The following is a 5,499-nucleotide window of genomic DNA, read 5'->3' on the forward strand; positions in this document are numbered from 1 at the left end:
TCGAGTTCTGTTGGTCTAATGTAATCTTTATAGTTCCATAGTGTAATTCTCATGAATTTAATTCTGAGAGCCTAGGCGTGCTTAGCCAACATCTTGTAGAATAGTTAGAAGTGCCAATTCTTAAGTGCTTGTTTACATGAAATTATCATAACACATTTTTAAGACTTCAAGTTCTGTTTAATGTCCCACTGAAATAGAAGCAAGTATCCTCACAGATTCCAGCTGTGTGAATTGCCAAAGGTTCCGACTGACGCCTTTCAGTAGGCCCATGTATGAGGTCGTTACAATAATTAGTGTGTTATCAGAAACCAAGATAACTTTTTTCTTTCATTGAAAACGTCAATTTCTGAAGAATTTGAATCAATTGGTAGTTGGCTGAAAGCCAATTTTTCTCCTCAACTCTAACGCGTGTTTGAAAAACGAACTCACTTCCTAAGTGCCTTGTGAATCTGCAATGATTAATTCTTCTCATTATTTTGCTGCAAATTCTCATGACCCTCTGTGATGATTCGATCACCCACTTAGACTTTATGCATATTCATATCTTTCCGCTCCTGCCGCAGTCGTTCAAGTCTCCTTCACTGGCAGTGGTGTGTGCTTGGTGCAGTAATTGAGCTGCAGTAGATTGATTACTCTGGGGAGCTGTAAGGCCTTTAAAGGTGAAAACATATCAGTCCTGTTAATTAGGAAACAAAGCTCTGGTGGCAAGTTCAGCAGTCAAATGCTTCCAGTGTAGAAATGAGGAAAGGTATGATTTGTTCCTCTCTGTGAACCCTGTTTACCTTTTTGTATTTGAATTAGATCTGTATTTGCTATAATATGCTGTCTCCTGCACAAGGTGCTCTCGTATGGTTGCATGGTGTCAGTATTTTAAAACAAAAAGAAATACGTTAGGTATTGATTGTAATTGTTAGCTGCTGTTAATCACCTCTTAAATTATGCATTATTTTAGGCATTACTTGACCTATAAAGTTAAACGAGAGATGAAGAATGGAATAATTGATTGTAAACTTGAACCAAAAACATTTATATCATTCACTTTCTCAGACCTAAATGTCAGTCTTTTCTCTGAATTTAAAACAATAGATTTTCAGAAATCCTGATAAAACCTGGGGTCTCTCCTTTCTTCTGTGTTGCCTATTGTGCACAAGATTAATTAAAGAGAATAGGTTCTTAAAATTAGGTGAATATTAAATGATAGCATAAGGTTTCATCTAGCAGACAGCATCCTTACATCATCATTGTAAGTACCCTGTGGTTTTATGTTGCTAAGCACTCTAATCTAGAGTGGCCTATTACAAAGATATTAAGGGTAGGGGAAACCATCTGCCACACAATCTATCCATAAGGGTCAGAAATAAATAATTTAAAAGTAATTTATATATCTTAAAACCCACTTTTTCCCTGTAATTATGGGACAGCAGATTGGAGAATACAGATGTTTATGAAAATGCCGCTGTTTCTGTAAACAGCGTGTGATCCATTGCTGCCGCAGGGTAGGCGTTAGGACACCGTTGTCATACCTGTTCCTTCTGAGGTCAGGAAGAAAAGTCTCGCTGAAACAGCTGCACGTCGGGTTGGATTTCAATTAGTGCGTCTTACAGCAAAGGGTATTGCACTCACTGTGCTTGTGGTTTTTTTTTCTCCTCTATTTTAGGCATTTATTAACACTGCAAAGGAGATCTACGAGAAAATCCAGGAAGGCGTTTTTGACATTAATAATGAGGTAACTTTTTGTACTCTGGACATGTGTTCTTTGTTTGCTTGGGTTTTTTTAAGGTACAGAATTCACTTTGCCTAGATGGCAGGGCAGTAAAATATTTGTTTGTTCCATTTGGATATAGAATTGTCTGCTATTGTGATAAAAATGGATTAAAATAAGTGACCCTATCCATCCATGAAGCATCACAAAATAATATAAATCCCCAAAAGAGAAGAAAATCCACTTTCATCCACTTCTCCATATGGTGTCATCTGTTTTCAAAGATAATTTTCCACTATGTAAATGGGGGACCATGTTGATATGCCAGATGCACTCCATGAGCTGTCCAGTGTAGGGGAGGGATTGCTTTGAGAGTTACATAAAAGACTTTTGAAACGTTCCTGCTTTAGGTGGCTGGATTCTGGAGGGAATAAAAGATTAGCCATTTTGCCTATGCACATTACCGAAATTACAGATTATCGGGGCCGGTCTCTTCGCTTGTTTGGGGAGGGGGGTGGGGGATGGAGCGCTTTTGTAAGGCAAGGGCCTAGAAAGACCTGTAATGTCTCTCTTGAATTTTGAAACAATTGTGCTGTTGAAAATCTTGAGCAAATAGAATTGTTGGCCATAGAAAAAGCAGGCCCAGATTCAGTGCTGGTAAAGAGAAACACTAGGATCGTATGGAAATGTTAGGATTGTATAAGCTGTCCAGCATTCACATAAAAAGGTCACAGCAGATAAAGCTTAAATTTGACCATGTGAAGGGGTCAGTCCTTTCTGATGCCCAAGTTCTTATCCTGCATGTCCCTAAATAGCCTCGCTGAGGTGCTTAGTGAAACCACATGTGAAAATCTGCACCGTGCGCGCTCTGTCCTGTACGCATCCCGCCAACAGGGCTCTCTGCCGGGGAGTGCCAGCCCGACGCCGCTCTGAAGCGCGGTGGTCCTCGCAGAGCTGTTCAGGGAGCAGTGAGGGGGCTGGCAGGACTCAATTACATTAAGCAGAAGGAAGTGAAGCTATTTATTTCAGCGTGAGAAAATTTGGATTATTAAAAGTGTTGCTCCTTTGAGCTTAGAGAGGAAATGATGACAAGCTTCAGTAGCATGCGGAGTATTTGCATTAGGAAACTTGTAGCTGAATAAGACTTGAATAGTGATTTTTCAAAGACTAATTCTGACTGAAAAATGCACGTGCGTCTCTACGGTGTTTCGGTGAAATGCCTTCTAAATACAGTTTAATGCAAAATTTTACATTTTCTTGAGGGTTTTTTCCCTGAAGAAAACGCGCTCGGGTAGCATGCTCTCAATGGGACGGGAATCGGAGCGCCCGCAAAAGCGTGCTCGCTCTCTCTGTCGAGTCTCACAGAGTAGCTGACTGCTTTACTGCGCCTTATGGAGCTTTGATTGCAATATGCTGTCGAGAGCCAGCAGTCCGTGCTATTTATGTGGCTTTATGCCAAGCCTGGCTCCTTGCTTCCTCAAGAAGTTGCTATCAGCCCAGAGGGGGCAAAACCAATGAGCCATAGGGCATGCTTTTTATTAAAGAGGAGTCAAAGAGCGAAAAGAAACCACATCAGCTGCTGTCAATACTGAGCTAGTGCCAGAAACCCCAAGGCTACCACTGTTGCAGAGCAACTGCCAAGCGCTATAAATCTGAGATTTACTGTGACGCAAAGTTTCCTTAAGAGCTTAATGTCTGAAGCTACTGTATTACTTTTCTCCGAGTGCTGTATTTTTAGGTAAAATCCACTTGAGGGAGTGAGGGTTAAGATGTAAGCGTGATTTTGATGAATGAAAGAGCTACGCTGCGTGTGGGTTCTTGGCAAGCCGCCACGTCTTTCGGGATCGTAGAAATTATTGATGACACAGAACGCTCGTACGCCCTTAGCCTCTACAGCTGATTCAACACAGAAAGAAACGCTGTCTGGAGAGGGAAAGCTTTATATTAAACTAACGGAGTTTTTGGGGAGAGGCTATACGTTCTTAGCAAACGCCGTGGATTTTTAAGGGTGTATGCCCGGCGGTGTTGAAACGCAATCCTTGCTCCGTGAGGGACAGAGTTTAACGTGGAGGTAAAATCTAAACAAAAACAAAGTACCTTCCTTGAAATGGTACTTAATTGCCAAGGACATGCTGCTGAAAAACATACGTGTAAGTTTTTTGCTGTCTCTGTTGCATACGTTAGCAGAACTCGCTGTATGATCTTAAAAAAAGCTTGCAAGCGTATCGGTGTTCCAAAATAATTACGCTGCCTATTAAACTTCCTTGCAGGCAAATGGCATAAAAATTGGCCCTCAACATGCGGCTACTAACGCAACACTTGCAGGCAATCAGGGAGGACAACAAGCTGGAGGAGGCTGCTGTTGAGCCTGTTTTTACTTTCTAGCTGCCTGGATGGGGCCTACTAACTTGTTTGTTCACCCCTTCCCTTCCCCCCGCCCCCCTTCCCCATCCTGCCCCGCTCGCCTCCACTTCAATTCAACTGAGACATGAAACTTGTAAGTTGGTTTCCTGTTGCAGAAGAAGACTTTCTCCTTCAAATTCTTGTATAACTTTGAATAAATGGTTAATGTTCACTTAAAGACAGATTTTGGAGATTGTATTCATATCTATTTACATTTGATTTCTAGGTCAATTGATGTGATTATTTTTGTTCAATGTCGTCTTGTGCCCTTGACTACGAACTGAATTGTATTAAACACTACAAAGTCATCTGAGTATTTTAATCAGTTTGTGTAGTTAGGTTCCCCAGCTCCTGCGGTTACCTAATGTTTAATATTGTAGAGCTGTCCTCAAGTTTTTTGTCAATTTTCAAGGCTATGAAGAGAAGCGGAAGGACTCTTTTAATTCTGTATTTATCACTTTCTGTATATATAGTTTAATAACCTGCTTGGGTGTACTTGCCAAGCTAGAATTCTTTAATGCATTTGCATAAATTCTATACTACTTAGAGCTTGAAAACTACAGAAGCATTAATAGAAATTGCTTGGATGCTAAATTTTAAGCCTTTTTGACATTGTTAGCATGTTCATCCTCCCCTGTCATTATCCTGAAGTCCGAGAGAAATGCTTAATGTATATTACTAGAGGCTACATACGTGCTATCTATTTTAATGCCAAATGTTTGCTGTTTGTCCACAATTTCCACAGCACCTCTTCAGAAATGGATCAGCTGTTTGCCTTAATGAATACCGTAGGTAAAAACAGACTATGAATGACAAGTAGAGGAGGAGTTGATAAATTTAAACCGGCGCATTATAATAACGTTGATCTTTTCTTAATGGTTTTTTTTTTCTTATTTACCACTTGATTTCTAGGTATATTTTTTTCATGCAAGGACAGTTTTTTCAACCTAAATGTACAGTGGTTGTGTAAGGTTTTCTTTTAGTGACAACTTGTAATCCTAAATATATGGTAAGCATCTTGTCTATTGTGAAGAGGGTGTGAAAATAAAATCTGCCAGTTTGGAAACCTTGATGAAAGTCAAAACTAGAAATGCTTTGGTACTTATTACGGTGGTGGTCTGGGGCAGGGGAGGGACGTTTTGCCTCCAGTGAAAGGGTTGTAACAGTATGAAACAAAACCCTGTGTTTGTTCATTGGTTGAAGTACAGACTTTTCATGTCACTTTGCCTACAAGTGAGGGAAGAATCTGCCTCATTTATATAAATTGCAGATAAAAAGGTGACACTAATGCTAGGCCACGCTTCATGTATCTTAAAAAAAAAAAAGGGGGGGAGGGGGAAGCAGGAAATGACTGCAAAACTCTTGTCTCACTGGGCCAGTACTGGGAGGACACA

The 5,499-nt window shown here is 40.4% G+C and overlaps 1 long non-coding RNA gene across 1 annotated transcript; it reads left to right on the top strand.

The window, feature by feature from the left end:
- The first annotated feature begins 1,655 nt into the window (after positions 1 to 1,655).
- Positions 1,656 to 5,189, top strand: LOC104514666. Its single transcript, XR_727935.1, has 2 exons — positions 1,656 to 1,726; positions 3,973 to 5,189. It is a non-coding gene; the product is annotated as an uncharacterized LOC104514666 (long non-coding RNA).
- Positions 5,190 to 5,499: the final 310 nt, after the last annotated feature.

Source organism: Eurypyga helias, unplaced genomic scaffold, assembly GCF_000690775.1.
Source record: "Eurypyga helias isolate BGI_N326 unplaced genomic scaffold, ASM69077v1 scaffold19289, whole genome shotgun sequence".
NCBI lineage: Eukaryota > Metazoa > Chordata > Aves > Eurypygiformes > Eurypygidae > Eurypyga > Eurypyga helias.